Raw genomic sequence first — 16814 nt, 5'->3', positions numbered from 1 at the left:
CGTATCATTTTCTTGAAAAGCTGAACATATATGTATATTGACTGATGAGGAGAAGGGTATTGAATTGGTTGGTGACTTTCTGGTTACTGTGGGCAATAGATGATATTTTTGTAATTCAATTTTGAGTATCTAAGGCCTGTTTACACAGGTTTCAGCTTGTATAAGAGCAATGTGAACAGCGAGCTTTGGCAGAGCATTTGCAGAGCTTTCAGCAAGCTTTGCTGAAGCTTTAAGCCTGGGTTCGCACTATAGCGATGCGGGAGCCAGAGCGATTCCTGCATCGTATCTCTCCCACACTGCATTACGAACCGCTGTGGGTGTCAATACAATGTTAATGACACCCCCAGATCGGTTCACAGATAGCAGTGCGAACAGTGGATTCGGACAGGAATCAGATTGCGGATTCCATGCGATCCGATTCCACTGCGGGGGGCATGATATTCTCAAACTCTACAGTTCCTGTGTAATACATGCATCATATGGAAACTGCCCTGTGTGTATGTGAACTAATGCTTGCCATAGATTGATCGAAATTCAGCTGCTTCCATCCATGTGTGGCCGATCCCAATCAAACAGGCTTGTTGGGGGGGGGGCAGCCCGTTTAGTGTATTCTGACAGCGGCGAGTCCCTCATGTCAGATTACAGTGTCTCAGCAATAAGGTTTTCTTTATTAGCCCTGGTTCACATTGGGCCGATTTGGCATGTCAAATCGCATGCCAAATTGGCAGCTATTGCCGGCAATGGCACCGTCTGAATCAATGCGACACAGACTTTGTGACGCCGCACTGATTCCCAAAAGTAGTTCCTGTACTACTTTTGGCGATTTGTCAAATCGCCTTTGAAGTCGGACTGCATTGCCAGTTCAGCTTTCAAACCCGCATCAGTGTGGACCTAGGCTAAATCTTGATTGTGTGAATGGAGGAATCGGTTTGTTTTCGGCCTCCTGGCTGAGCAAAAATAAATAATAATTCCATCTATTATGGCCATTGAAACGCACAAGTGGCCTCATTTGCACTTTTGCTGAATGACCATACAGGTCAAGTAGAAATCCCATTATTCTCTATATGGGTTCTTCATGTCTATACACTGCAATTTGTTGTGAAAGACAAAGGGTCCATTGAGTTCTGGTTCACACTGATGCAGTGTGGGATTGGCAGAGATTCCTGTGCGTTTCCCGCACCTCGTTACAATCGCACTCTGTTCAGGCGAACCGCTGCGGGTGTCAATGTCAAGCTAATAACACCCTTAAAATAGGTCACAAAAAGCAGTGCAGATCACATGGGCGATTCCAGTGCGGGAAAAAAAATGTGCATGCACCTTTTTTTTTTCTTCGTGCGAATGTAGTGCGTTTTGAGTCATGCAAAATGAATGGGCTCAAATCGCACTGCAAAGAATTGCATGCGATTTGAACAGGAATGCAGGGTGCTTCGTGTCGGAATCGCATGCGATTTCTCGCACTGCATCAGTGTGAACCAGCACTCAAATCTACATAAAACTACTAGGACCTCTTTCTACACGTTTGGAAATCAGCCCCATTGTGTGCTTAGTAACCCTAATGATGGGCTCACTGAGGCTGGAGCAATATGTGCTAAGCTGTCACTGTTTTTCTGTCTGGAGTGTAAAACCTGACAGGTTGCTATGGGAAACTGCATCAATTACACACATATACTGTATTATATGTGTGTGTGATATGTTTATATATTTGTATGTTTCCAGTGATCTGGTTTGGGATTTGTAGCACAGCAGCAGGTGAGGCAGGCGATAGGTTGTTAACTCGCTTTGAAAGCTATTCCAGTGTAATCACCTGGTGAGGATCCAACAGCCTGTGTCCTCAGATGACTCTCGTGCCTCAGCATGGATATCCTTAAAGCTTATGCGAAGTATACTAATAATAAGCAGGCTAGCAAATCTTTTCCATTCCAACAGCTCTATAATGCTTCTGTATTTTGATAAAAGTGTGCAAAGCGCCTGGAAACTGAGTTTTTCTTCTGGGGTTGGGAAGATCCCCTGCAATGAGGCAAAGACGCAGGCTGACTACACTGCGGATGGAATGCATGTGTGGTCAGCGTGGTCAGGGAAGAACAGGAAGGGGACGGTCAGGATCACAGCTTTCTATCTATAATAATGTAATATGTCAGTGTTAACCTTTAAACATGCGTGCTGTGGGGATCCTGAGGACAGAGTTTACACAGTAGCACTGTTCTGAGAAATAATAGCGAGCATGTTCAGTCCTGAATATTCCTGTATAATAAGCTAATAACTGGTTTTGGGATGTTGCTGTCCCTGGCTTGGACCCAGCAATCCTCCCAGCTGGCAGTAGACGCTACAACAGCTCAATCCTAGAATATGAAGGTTTAGGCGCGTGTGCTGTGCGGTGTATTATGTACACGTTCTTCCATGATCCATACATGTCTAATTGTTGCTGCACTAGGCAAACTACCGTCACACACTGTTCTGTGGCTAGTCATGTATGCCTTCTCCTTCCCGCCTCCTGATTGGACAGGCTGTGAACACGTGACGGTTCACTGAGGTTTACTGTTCACCTCATTTGACATCAGAGGTCAATGACTGTAGTTGTTGTTGATCTTTTCCTTCTGACGTCAAATTCCTTCCCTCGGGCAACTCTTGAGCCTGAAGAAACGACAGCAAATGATTGGCCTGCGTTTTCCTGAATGTGAGCTGAACATCTTGTTATAGAAGCAGTGTCTTTTGTATAACTAGATGCAGTGTGCTTAACTCCTTACATGCCTGAGGAGGAGATCCTAGCTGTCTGTAGAGTTCCACTACTGACAGTTTATGTATCAACGTGACATATGATGCAATCTGACATTAACACAACAGTCTTTGTTTTTCTGCGTTCCCCGTAACATAGTTTGTTTTATCTTGCCAGTAAAACTGTTAATTTTTCAGCTTGCTATAACCAATCAACTTTTTTTTTTTTAAGGCCTTATGCACACTGGAAGTTTGTTGACGTTTTTACAGCAGCTGTTTTTGGCTGTAGACGTTTTTTTTTTCTATAGTCATTAAAGTGGAGTTCCAGATTTTTAGTGTTTATTAAGTCCGCAGCTACAAAAAGTGTAGCTGCTGACTTTTAATAAACAGTCACTCACCTGCTCCATGGTCCAGCGGTGCGGCCGCCCGGAGCTCCGCCCCCCCCTCTCTGGCCGACGCCTCCATTCATAGTGTGGGCACCCGGCCGTGACAGCTTTCGGTTTCATGGCCGGGCACTCACTGCGCATGCTCGAGTCACGCTGCGCTCTGTGAGTGGACAGACGATCTCCTGGGACGTGTCCCGGGAGATCGCCTAAAGGGAGGAGTCACCTAAGGCGAGAAGAGAAGTCGCAGAGGCGGTCCCTGGGCGGGACCGGGAACGCGATTTTTAGTGCCGCTATACCATCGTATTTAGCGCGATCTTCAGCCACTAGCTGTGCGGCTTTATCCCCCTGTAGAGGCGCATTGCGGACAGTATTACCGCGGGTTTTCCATTGATTTCAATGGGTAGGAGCGGTAAACACCGCTCCTATACCGCTCCAAAGATGCGGCTAGCAGCACTTTTAGAGCGGTCCTGCTAGCGCACCGCTTCAGTGTGAAAGCCTTCGGGCTTTCACATTGAAGCCTGCAGGGCACAAATTTTTTCAGGCGGTATGGCAGCATGTCAGTGTGAAAGTGGCCTTAAAGTTAGGGTGCGTGTTATACTTCGATAAATATGGTAAATAGTGAAAGTTCACTTGGAAGTGCAGTCTCTGTAGATCCGAGGGAGACATGCAAGGAAAATAAAAAAACAGCATTTTAGCTTGCACATTATTGGATAAAAAAATCAGCAGAGCTTCCCCTCATTTCAGATCTACCCCTCAGATTTACAGCGACTGCACTTCCAAGTGCAATTTCAAGTGTACCCCCAAAACGAGTGGGTTCTGAGAGGCGTTTTTCAGCTGTGAAAATGCTCCAGGGCTGATACATGTCGATAAAGGCTCAAAAACATCGCTCAGTTTTTGATCCATTGAAAAAACTCACTGCAAAGCTTCTGGCGTTTTTAGAATGTTATTTTAACGTCCAGTGTGCATGATGCCTAATAGTGGAAGTTGAAGGTTTGATGCAAACAATTAAACACTACAAAAAAAACTAGAACCAATCAAATACATAATGCTATTAAATACTTACCCATTCACTGTCGAATAGACATGCGGCTTTATGGCAACTAGAAAAGCATATAGAATTGTGGACTGTGCCAAAGAAAGGAAAAAAGTCAAACGAGCCAGGTATGGGAGCCACTGGGAAATAGTAGTCAAATTAGCAAGACACCAAAAGTAAAAAAAAATAGAAAAATACATGTTATGGAAATACAGACCAAAATAGAAAAAATCCCTCCAGTTTCCAGCATCCAAAATGACAACTTTGTTTAAATCTAAACCGTGTATCCATGCATGCATACTTCAACACATCGTGTCATAACAATTAAGGGATAAAGTGGGTGAAAATAGAACTGGATGTGGTGACAGGGTGGCACTATCAGTATCAATGCCCAATCTGTGGCAACCAATGGCAATAGAAAGCTGAAGAGCTGCAAACGGGGGGCGGGGGGGGGGGTGTCAATTCATCATCATGCTGACAGTCAGCTGGAAATGGTGCGCATGTTTCCGGGGCATAGCAAGCAGCGGTGACCACTTTTTTTCTCTCCAAACAATGGGATAGGTAAATGTGGAGACAGTGAATGGTGTATGTCAACGGCACAGACAACAACCAATGTGTATTCCCATGGATAGCTGTGCATGAACAGGCAGAAAAGGATTAAGTCCTATAGGGACAGGAGCGACAAAGAGAACAACATGATTGGTGGCATATTTACATATCGGAGAATCAGTGGAGGGGTTGCATGGATCCAATGGAGTGGAAAGTCGCCATGGGGATCAGATAAGTGTTGGGGAATGGGGCTGCTGCACAGAGAACATTTATTTTTTATTTTTTTTACCTTCATGCATAGAATACATGAAGGTAAAAAAACTTGAGCGTTTAGAACTACGGGTACCTAAATGTGTTGGTCAGTTGTGTGTAGTCCATCTAACGCTGCCCATTTTGACAATATATAAGGGGCTAGGGACTAGATATGAGCTTGGGTGTCCTCCATATTCAGCCATAGCCAAGCTCCAAACTTCCACTGTGCCCAGTCATTCTCACCTTGCATTGTAGTAAAAAAAGGTGCAGGTTTGGATAGTGATGAGCCCAAGCACATCTCTACTAGGGACAGTGGTGGTTGGGAACAGATGATTGCTCCTGGCCACAAGCAGCATGTGCCTCTGAGCAATTATTTGTCCCTAATTACAGGAAATCCTCCCTATGGAGTTCCAAGCATTACCGGACCGCTGTAACTGCTGGCAGCCTGTCATTGTTTTGTTCAGGAACCGCTATATCGCCTGTCGGTCCAGCCACAGCTGGAACATTTTTGCCGTGTGAATGAGATTTAATGCCACGTACACACGACCGTTTTTCGGGATGTAAAAAATGACATTTTTAATGGTCTAGAAAAAACAAAGTTTTTTTCACGCTGATTATTGTTAAACCGGCCTTGCCTACACACAAACGTGAACAAAAAAAATGCTCTAGCAAAGCGCGGTGACGTACAACACGTACGACGGCACTATAAAGCGGATTGCGCCACCCTTGGGGCTGATTTTGTGTTAGTAAAAGACGATTCACGCTTTTCAGTCTGTTACAGCGTGATGAATGTGCTATCTCCATTATGAACAGTAGTTTTACCAGAACGAGCGCTCCCGTCTCATAACTTGCTTCTGAGCATGCGTGTTTTTTTCACATCGTTAAAGCCTACACACGACCATTTTTTACGATGTTAAAAACTACGTGAAAAATTAGAGCATGTTCTAAATTTTTTAATGGACATTTTTTACACCGTGAAAAATGCTCTGGAGCCCACACACAATCGTTTTTAATGACATAAAAAAAAAATATGTCATTTTGTTTCAACCCGAAAAATGGTTGCGTGTACGCGGCATAAGACTGCAAATGCATTACTGCCTGAATCACCAAAGCCTATAAAAAGATAACAAATGCAGCCACCACATCTAAGGACCGATGAGCTGCAATATACAGTGGATATAAAAAGTCTACACACCCCACTTAAAATGTCAGGTTTCTGTGATGTAAAAAAATGAGACGAAGATAAATAATTTCATAACTTTTTCCACCTTTTAATGTGGCCTATAAACTGTACAACTCAGTTGAACAACAAAGTAAAATATTTTAGGTGGAAGGAAATAAAAATAAAACAACATGGTTGCATAAGTGTGCACACCCTTAAACTATTACTTTTATTGAAGCACTTTTTGATTTTTGTTTTTTTACAGCACTCAGTCTTTTAGGGTACATCTTGATTTGACAATATTTGTCCACTCTTCTTCTTTGCAAAAACACTCCACTCCAAACCGGTCAGATTGTGAGGGCATCTCCTAGGCACAGCACTCTTCAGGTCACCCACAGATTTTCAATTAAATTCAGGTCTGGGCTCTGGCTGGACCATTCCAAAACTGTAATCTTCTGGTGAAGCCATTCCTTTGTTGATTTGTATGTATGCTTTGGGTCGCCGTCATGCTGAGTGTTTAGCTTTCTAGCAGAAGCCTGAAAGTTTTGTGCCAATATTGATTGGAAATTCTTTTGTACCCTATTCTTGACTGATACCATTTATGCCTCGTATACACAATCCGATTATCAGATGATAAAAATCGCTTTCAGATTGATTGTTCAATAATCTGATCAATAGTACACAGATTTCGACAGCCGATCATGACAGTCCGTCCAACAAAATCCAAAGGGACAAACGCGAAAACTTTGCTCGGATTACAGCCCATCGTACGAAAAATCGTTTAATCAGTACAGTATGCCACCGCTAAAAATCGATAGACGAATACCACGTATGATCGGAAACGCGAAAATAAACCAGAAGGATACAAGGGTCACACATTTGACATCATTTCAGATACGTAGTTACGCACACCGGAAGGTTTTTCTAGAATCATGAGACAAAAATCGTACTTTTCCACATTTTGCACTGTTGTATTCGATATTATTTTTATGCAACAAAATGCGAACGATACGTCGTATGATAATCAGATCGTGTGTACGAGGCATTACCAATGAGATCCCTCTGATGCTTTTGGAAGCTCTCTGCGGATCATGGCTTTTGCTGTATGATGCGACTAAGAAAATGTCAGGAAAGACCTACTAGAACAGCAAAATTTTATTTGGGATTAATCAGAGGCACTTTAAATGTCAGGTGTGTACTGATTACTATTTTACATGAGTTTTAGCCCTGGTCCACATTCATGCGATTTGGCGTGCACACTTATGCAACCACATTGTTTTTTTTATCTTTACTCCCCACCTTAAAAGATTTCAGTTTTGTTTTTCAATTGAGTTGTACAGTTTATAGGTTACAATAAATGTGGAATAAGTTCTGAAATAATTTTATCTTTTTGTCTTTTTTTTTTTTTTTTTTTTACTTTGCATCACAGAAACCTGACATTTTAACAGGGGTGTCTAGACTTTTCTTTTTTATCCACTGTAGTACATTTATGTTTTTTTTTCGGTTCACATAAGGCCCCTTTCACATGGGTGCCTCCATAAAGTAGGATCTGCTTGCTCAGCGGAGGATATCTCTGCTGAGCAGGCGGGTGACAGGTTCATGTCTGCTCTGCATAAGGACACAGTCCCACTCTCTTCTTTGGGGCAAACGGGATGGAAACGGACCACCTGAACATTTCCATATGATGCCGTCTCATCCGATCTACCAGACGGATGGGGAATAGGACCACCATCCGTCTGTTTTTGGCGGACAGGATCAGATCTATAGAGGAGACTGGAGGGTCTGATCAGGTCCGCCTGAAAAACTGACAGGCTGACCAGATCGGATTGCCCGTGTGAAAGGCCTTAAAGCGGGGTTCCGGGCATAATTTTTGCAAGCTAAAATTAATCACATTAAGTAGTCCCTAAAACATATTAATAGCTCCCCAATCATTCCAGAAATCATTGCAAACACTTGGCTTATATCCTCCATCATATGTGTGGGCATGTGAAGCCCAGTTCCTTTTTCTTCCTGGTTTTCAGGGAGAGGTGCATGCTGGGCGATTTTTTTTTAGGCACAGTAATGCCCAGAGACTCCTGGGAAATGAGTGTCATCATTTCCCAGGAGGCAATGGGGTCTCAGGACGTTGAACCACCTAGAACCAGGAACTAGGCAGATTACGAAATCTGCCTTGTAACAGCCAGATAGAAGTGAGTAAAAGTTTTTTTTTTTTTTTTTAACATTAAAGTCAAGCTGTTAATAGAAAGTTCGTTTTTAGGGTGGAACTCCGCTTTAAGGTGCTTGTAGCTGTATTGGTACATTTGCAACAACACAGCTTAGTACTGTCTGTGATGTCTGTTTTCTAACAGTTAATCTTTCAGGACAAGCTTTTTGGACTCGGCCCTCTTCAGTACTGTTTGGATCCTAAGAGACCCTTGAAAGCTTGTCCTGAAAAAAATAACTGTTGATGCAAATAAAAAAAGTCAGACAGTACCTAAAGCTCCACTTCAAGATGATCTTCACTTGTGTAATATTTTTCCCCTCGCACATTACCTTAACTGAACTCTTCAATAAATGATAGTTGCTTTGCTGGGATGATGACACATTAGGAGTCACTGACCCAAAACAAGTATGGCAGGTTCTCCGTGTGCCCGTGTGGGTTTCCTTATACACTCCTAAGACATCCTGGTAGATTAATTGGCTCCTGTCTAAATTGGCCCTAGTATGTGTATGTATGAATGTGAGTTAGGGACCTTAGATTGTAAGCTCTTTTATACTACTGTACAATGTAGTATAAATGTAAATTGATGGCACTATATACGGCAAGTACCTGTAAAGAAAAATAAATAAAATGAGTATGAGCATAGAAGGCATTTTGACTGTTTTGTTTTATTAGCTTGTGAAATTATTAAAGCCAAAGACACTCTTTTATGATTGGAAGCGGGTATCACTATACACTCAAGCCTTATACTAAGTTCATACAATTCAGGCTGCAGTGTGTATCTGGTGGAGCCCCCGAGTTCTCCCTCCTTTCCTGCTGAGCTTTTTTTTTTTTTTTGTCCCAGAACTTTGCTTCAATTCTCTTGTGCATAGCTTGCTGTTGTGTTTAGTGTGTGTGTTTGTTTTGTTTTGCAGCTGTGGAACCGATGCTTTAAGCCCCGTAGATATGTTTTTGCAGTAAGAGCTCACTAGTTGGTGGTGAGTACAGATGTCTTAATTACCGTAATGCCGCGTACACACGATCGGAATTTCCAATGGAAAAAGTCTGACGGAATTTTTTCATCGCATATTCGGACCGTGTTTGTGCCCCATCGGACTTTTTCCATCAGAAATTCCGACGGACTTGGAAAGGGAACATGTTCACTTTTTTCCGCCGGAAAAAAATTCTACCGAAAATTCCGTTCCTCTGTATGGAATTCCGACGAAGAAAAAAACACGCATGCTGGGCAACAATTTGACACATGCTCGGAAGCATTGAAGTTCATTATATTATTCTAGGCTAGTGTTGTACGTCACCGCGTTTTCGATGGTTGGCATTTGGTGTGTCCGTGTGTATGCAAGACAGCTTGAGCGGAATTCCGTGGGAAAAAACGGTCAGAGTTTATTCTGACGGGAAATCCGATCGTGTGTACAGGGCATTACATTTACAGGGCAAATGGCGATTAGAATTATCGTATTTATCGGCCTATAACACGCACAGGCGTATAACATGCACCCTAACTTTAAGGCTTCATTTCCACTGACGTTTTTACAGCCACTTTTCTGAGCGGTTTTTACAGCGTAAAAAGGCCTGTCCATGTTATTCTATAGGCGTTTTTGAGCTTCAAATGGCATAGGCGTTTTTGAGCTGTAAAAAAAACGCAGGACCAGGGCGTTCTGAAGCTCCAGAGTAGAGCTGTAAAAACACCAGACGTTAAACGCTCAAAAACGTACGAAAACGCTACCGCGTTTTTTTTTTAACAAAATAAACATGGACAGGCGTTTTTAAGCTGTAAAAAAGGCTAACACAAGTGGCTGTAAAAACGCCAGTGGAAATGAAGCCTAAGAGGGAAGTTTCAGGAAAAAAAACTTTCCACAGCCCTCTGCATATAACACGCAGGCACAGTTTACCCCCTATTTTCAGGGTAAAAAAGTGTTATACGCCAATAAATACATTATCATGAAATCTTTGTAATGTCTAACAATGAACTTATTTTTATTGATCCTTTTTGGTCTGTTTAAAGCGGACCTTCCACAAAAGATGTAAGTCTGTTTTTCTGCCAGCCCCCTGCTACCAAAAAATTACTGCATTTAAAACAAAAAACAAAAAACCTTTGAAAATAAAGATGTTCCAAAAAAAGAGATTACCCACCTTGGTCCTGGCTTAGAACTCTTGTGTGTCACTGCTGTGTACTGGGAGAACTGGGCGCTGAAAATCCTACAACTCCCAAGTCTGTTGCAGGAGTGCATTCTTCTCAGTGACGGTCTGGAAGGTCTGTTTTCAAAATATAATTCAAAGCCATTTTTAAAAATATATATTTTTGATAAATACCAGTTGATCCTGCCAGAAACCTTGTGAGCTGATAACATTCTGTGTTCTTTGCCTTTGCTGACATAAATACAGTGCTTTGAGCCTGGTGGCCCTAGGACAGAAAGTGTGTTACTGGAAGAATCAACAGGGGAAGATAAAGATGTAAAACTCCAGTGAATGAAAACCTAATGCAGAAATCACATCTAATGCCCCGTACACACCATCACTTTATGTGATGAAAAAAAACGACATTTTCTGTGAAGTAAAAAATGACGTTTTTGAAACTTCAATTTTCAAGGACGAAGTTGCCTACACACCATCGTTTTTCTCACAATGTTCTAGCAAAGCGAGGTTACGTTCTCACCACTTTTTCCATTGAAGCTCGCTTCATAAGTAGCTTCTGGGCAGGCGCGGGTGAAAAAACGTCGTTTTAAAAGACGTTTTTTACTACACACGGTCAATTTCTGTGAAGTAAAAGTTGACGTTTTGAAAAACGACACATAAAATTGAACCATGCTTCAATTTTTTTTGGTCGTTTTTTAGAAGACATAAAACGACGTTTTCCCCCACACACGGTCAATTAAAGTGACGTTTTTAAAAACGTCATTTTTTTTCATCACATAAAGTGATGGTGTGTACGCGGCATAAGGATTGGTAGCTGCATTGCATTACGTTTTCATTCTTGGCCTTAGATACTCTAACAGTATTGTAAATGTCAGTGACAGGGTGGTTTGCATAGAGCTTACTGCAGTCTCAGGAGAGAGGCATTGTATTCGGAGAAGGTAGAGAGTGTGTGTGTGTGTGTATAAACATTTGTTAGTGGTGCACTGAAATGAAAATTTTGGACGTACTAGTCTGGAAACCAAAATGGACAGTTAAAAAAAAAAAAATATATATATATATATAATTAGTGGGGGGAGGGGGGGATATTTGATCCCCTTCAGATTTTGTAACTTTGCCCACTTACAAAGAAATTAAGGGTCTATAATTGTTATCATAGGTGCATTTTAAATGAAAGAGACAGAATATCAACCAAAAATCCAGAAAAAAACGACGATACAAATGTTATAAATTGAGTTGCAGTTCAGTGAGTAAAATACGTATTTGATCCCCTACCAACCAACAATAATTCTCGCCCCCACAGACTGGCTACGATATTTGCTCATGTGGTACACAGATTAGTCCTGTGAATTTAAGAAGGTGCTTCTAATGACAACTCGTTATGTGTATAGAAGACACCTGTCCACAGAATCTTTCTTCCACTCATACCCCACCATCACAGGCAAGACAAAAGAGCTGTCAAAGGACATCAGAGACAAGATTGTAGACCTGCACAAGGCTGGGATGGGCTACAAGACCATCGGCAAGAAGCTTGTGGAGAAGGAGACAACTGTTGGAGTGTTTATTTACATATGGAAGAAATACAAACTAACCATCAATCGCCCTCGGTCTGGAGCTCCATGCAAGATGTCGCCTCATGGGGTAAGGATGGTCATGAGAAAAGTGAGGGATCAGCCCAGAACTACATGGGAGGAGCTTGTGAATAATCTCCAGGCAGTTGGGACCACAGTCGCCAAACAAACCACTGGTAACACAATATGCCGTCATGGACTGAAACCCTGCAGCGCCCGCAAGGTCCCCCTCCTCAAGAAGGCGCATGTACAGGCCCTTCTGAAGTCTGTCAATGAACATCTAAATCAGGGGTCTTCAAACTAAGGCCCTCCAGTTGTTCAATTCCCATCATGCCTAGTCATGTCTGTGAATGTCAGTGTGTTACAATGCCTCATGGGATGTGTAGTTCCACAACAGCTGGAGGGCTGTAGTTTGAGGATCCCTGATCTAAATTATTCAGAGAAGGATTGGGAGAAAGTGCTGTGGTCAGATGAGACCAAAATGGAGCTGTTTGGCATTAACACGACTCGCCGTGTTTGGAGGAAGAAAAATGCTGACTATGACTCCTAAGAACATCATCCCTACAGTCAAGCACAGAGGTGGAAACATTGCTTTGGGGCTATTTCTTTGCGAAAGGTACTGGCTGACTTTGCTGCATTGAGGTACTAGAGAGTAGTGTTACCCTTGTGTGGAGCTATAGCATCAGTGAAAGTCTCACCAGAGGAAATCCACTCTTTGGAGTGATCTTTCTATATTGCTGCATTGAGGGGCCAATGGATTGGGCCATATATTGAAAAATCTTGGATGAGAACCTTCTTCCCTCAGCTAGAACACTAAAGATGGGTCTTCCAGCATGAAAATGACCCAAAACATACCATAAGGGAACAAAGGAGTGGCTCAAGAAGAAGCACATTAAGGTCATGGAGTGGCCTAGCCAGTTTCCAGACCTTAATCCTATAGAAAATGGAGGGAGCTGAAGCTTTGAGTTGACAAGCAACAGCCAAGAAACCTAAAGGATTTAGAGAAGATCTGTAAAGAAGAGTGGACCAAAATCCCTTCTGAGATGTGTGTAAACCTTATAACCAACTACAAGAACCGTCTTACCTCTGTGCTTGCCAGCAAGGGTTTCTCCACCAAGTACTAAGTCATGTTTTGCTTGGGGATCAAACGCTTATTTTGCAACTCAATTTAGAAGAAGTGTCTATGTAGCCGCTGCCTCCCAATTGACATGAATGTGACTGCCTCCCCAAGAATGTATGGCACACCTGAGCATCCCCAAGTGGGCAAACGCGGCCCATGCACAGTTGTAAGTTCGATGATAATCAGCCCCCAAATTATATTTTTTAAGCACAACACAAACCTGTCATATAGGAGCCTTCTGTAAGGTTAAAGCATGGACTTTAATGGCACCAAGGATTGCATGGTGTCCGGATAAACCGTCAGAAGTGACTTTTGCAGATTGTGGGGGAAGGAATGAGCAGACCGGTTCTATGCAATGTGCTATAGACTGAGGCAAGTACACACTATAAAAGCACATGCTTTTGTTCATTTTTTCAATTCATATGTTTATAACCATTTAAACACACCCACAGAGGTTAGATGAGGTCTCTTCAATCAGTGTCTGAAATGCAAACAGTTGCCTTTGCCATGTTATAGGCTATTTGATAAAAAAAAAAAATGTTTAGTGGGCAGGAAGAAATCAAAGAAATTGTATAAAGCTTAAAGCGGTTGTAAAGGAAATTTTTTTTTTTCATAATAAGCATCCTTTACCTGCAGACATTCCTCTTTTCACTTCCTCGTTGTTCGTTTTTGCTCAGAAGTTGCTCTATTTCTTCTCTGTTCTGTTCACTTCCTGCTTGTCTGATTTTACTGACCACCGTGAAGGGAGGCTTTACTGTGGTGGTCAGTAACGTGCTCACCCCCTCCTGGGAACTACATCTGTGCGGCAGGACGCTCTCTACGTGTTAGAGACTTCAAGGAGGTGTGAATTACTGGGCGTGCCGCAATGCATAGTGGGAAATGTAGTTATTACATGAACGAGTGCCGCAAACCAGGAAGTGAATGAGAGAACAGAAACTAGAATGCCAGAGGTGATATAGATGAAGGAATTTAATAGGTATTTACTCGTTTTTTTTTAACCGATACATTACACTATTCTGTCTGTCTACCTTGCAGACATTAATTTTAGGCAAAAAAAATGTTTCCTTTACAACTCCTTTAAAGCGGTTATAAAGGATTTTTGTCCCCTAAAATTACAAACATGTTATTCTTACCTGCAACGTGCAGTTGAATTGCACAGAGCAGCCCTGATCTTCCTCTTCTGGGGTCCCCCGCCAGCACTCCCCTCTCCTCCTCTTCAGTGTCTGTCGCCATAGCAAGGTGCGTACTATGGGGACAGAAGTATGGGCTCGCTCCTGAGCTGGGCTGTGTTCATCCAAAGACACACACAGTATGGCTCCTCCCCCCCGCTGTGTTCACAGGGTTTGATTGACAGCAGCAGGAGCTAATGGCGCACACTGCTGCCTCTCTGTCTTGTGAATGCAGGTGATCTGACGATATGGTTCTGGCTAACGAGATGGTCCTATAAGGACTGCGCAGGCACAATCCTTGCCGGCAGAAATCTCCGAACCTCGGCCAGCATCCAGGGCGACGTGGAATTTGAGTAAAGTGGCCAGTCGGCCTCACGTCCTCGCTTCGCTCGGACGGCTCGCTCGGCCTCCTGGCTCTTTTTTTTAACATCCTTCAATCCACAGGGATGTTAAGGAATGAGTCTGGATTCCGGCCGAGGTTCGGAGATTTCTGTCGGCAAGGATTGCGCCTGCGCAGTCCTTACAGGAACCATTTCGATAGGGGAACCTTAACGACAAGTCACCGGGAGAGAGCCGCTACAGATGGACACAGTGCTGGATCGAGTGAGAACTCTGGTAAGTATTTAAGGCGGTGAAGGGGCAATTCTGCTACTGGGACCTTTTTTACTTTAATGCAGGGAATGATGTCTTGGCTTTAGAACCACTTTAACTAGAAGCCAGTGTTTGAGAGTTGGTAAGATCTTCTAATTTGGGCAGGCTAGACTTTTGGTTGATTCAGTATTTTGTAAATTGTAGCCTGTAAAGCTGAAACTCCTGGAGGTATGACACTACTGCCATTGTGTCTTCCAGTTTCAGTGGCTCCAATTGATTCCGCCTGTTTCATTTTACAGGTGCTGGAGGAGATTGTAACCGTATAAGTGCACTTGCAATAAGAACAATAGGATACTGTCTGTGATAATTTATTTGTTTTCACAAACAGGTGTTTGCTAATCATTCTTTTTGCAGTGAATCAGTGTGAAAGTAGCCTAAACACATTTTGCTGCAATTTTATTGCGTTTGCAGTGCGGTTTTTAAAGGACAAAAGCTGCACCAAAAACGCATTGCGTTTTCCATTGCTTTCAATGGGAAGGTGCGTTTTTGGTGTGGTTTTTGTTTTAACTTGCCAAAAATGCTGCAAGCAAACATTTTTTCACCACAATGGAATGACACCTCCCCAGTGTGAAGACATTCATTGATTTAAAAAGGGAAGCGTTTTTCTGGAGATTTACATGCACATTTTTTTACGCAAAAGCGCTTGGAAAAACTCAATGTGAAAGCAGCATAAAGTGTATCCAATATTCACCAATGTTTTTTTTTTTTTTTTCCCCCCTCAATTTTATTCTAGGGCAAAATTGATATGCAGGATCCCTGCGTGTTTCCTGCACCGTACTGCAATCGCTCTGTGTTTGCGATCCACTGCAGTTGTCAATACAAAGTTAACCACACCCCAAACACAGAGCGATTTGCCTGCACCAGAATGTATGGTACTGTTACCTTACGATCCAGTTGCAGTTTGGCTTCAAAAAAGATACCTGTACTTATTTTGTGTGATTTGAGCCCATTCAAAATGGATGGGCTCAGATCGCACCACACTGAATCGTATTTGAATTTCACAGGACTGCAGTGCGGTTACTGTCCGATTGAGTATAAGCCAAGTTTTTCAGCCCTTTTTTAGGGCTGAAAATACACCCCTCTGCTTATACTGGAGTCAGTGTACCTGAAGGGCTGCGAGCGTCTATTGTTTAAAAGTCGCGGCTTCCCCCTGGTCCCTTCCGTGATGGGCATTTCCCAGCAGACACAGCAGTGTTTTGCCTATCACGGACGTTCTCTTGTCCGAGGATGAGAAGACCTCTGTGATAGGCTGCTGGGAAACGCCTATCCTGGAACGGGACCAGGAGACCGGGACTTTTATACAATGCATGGACGCCCGCAGCCTGTCAAGCATTTCAGGTACACCGACTCGGGCACAGGGAGGCTACAATGGGCACAGTGAGGTGGCAATGGGCACAGTGAGGTTTGGCACAGTGAGGCGTGCAAATGGGCATTGTTGACCCCCTGCTGCATTCTCACCCTAGGCTTATACTCGAGTCAATACGTTTTCCCAGTTTTATGGGGTAAAAGTAGGTACCTTGGCTTACATTCAAGTATATACGGTACAAGGTATAGTGTGAACCGGGGCTTAGTGACAGTCGTCATTGCGACAGATGGAATAAATATTTTGAACTCTTTCCAAAAAAATTTGCTTACCGTACATTTAATTTGATTCATATTCATATTTTTTAACACTTATTGTAGCGCATTTCCTTTACTGTAGATTTTAGAATGTGGCAAGACATGCTGGCTTATCTAAAATATTTTATTTTACAATCAGGTCTTGGGTTTCATTATTTTGAGGCAATGTAGGAGGGAAGATGGGACCAGGAAGATATTTCTGGCTTTAGCGCAGGAAAAAAACCTCAAAATATTCATACTTCTTTCCCATTGGTTGAGC

The 16814-nt window shown here is 42.8% G+C and overlaps 1 protein-coding gene across 3 annotated transcripts in view; it reads left to right on the top strand.

Annotated features, from left to right (window-relative positions):
* The window catches only part of KCTD1 (potassium channel tetramerization domain containing 1), a 197095-nt gene that overhangs the window by 115995 nt on the left and 64286 nt on the right, over positions 1 to 16814 (top strand). The window lies entirely within an intron of this gene.

Source organism: Rana temporaria, chromosome 5 (assembly GCF_905171775.1).
Source record: "Rana temporaria chromosome 5, aRanTem1.1, whole genome shotgun sequence".
In the NCBI taxonomy this organism is placed as follows: domain Eukaryota; kingdom Metazoa; phylum Chordata; class Amphibia; order Anura; family Ranidae; genus Rana; species Rana temporaria.
This window is presented reverse-complemented; position numbering and strand designations above follow the sequence as displayed.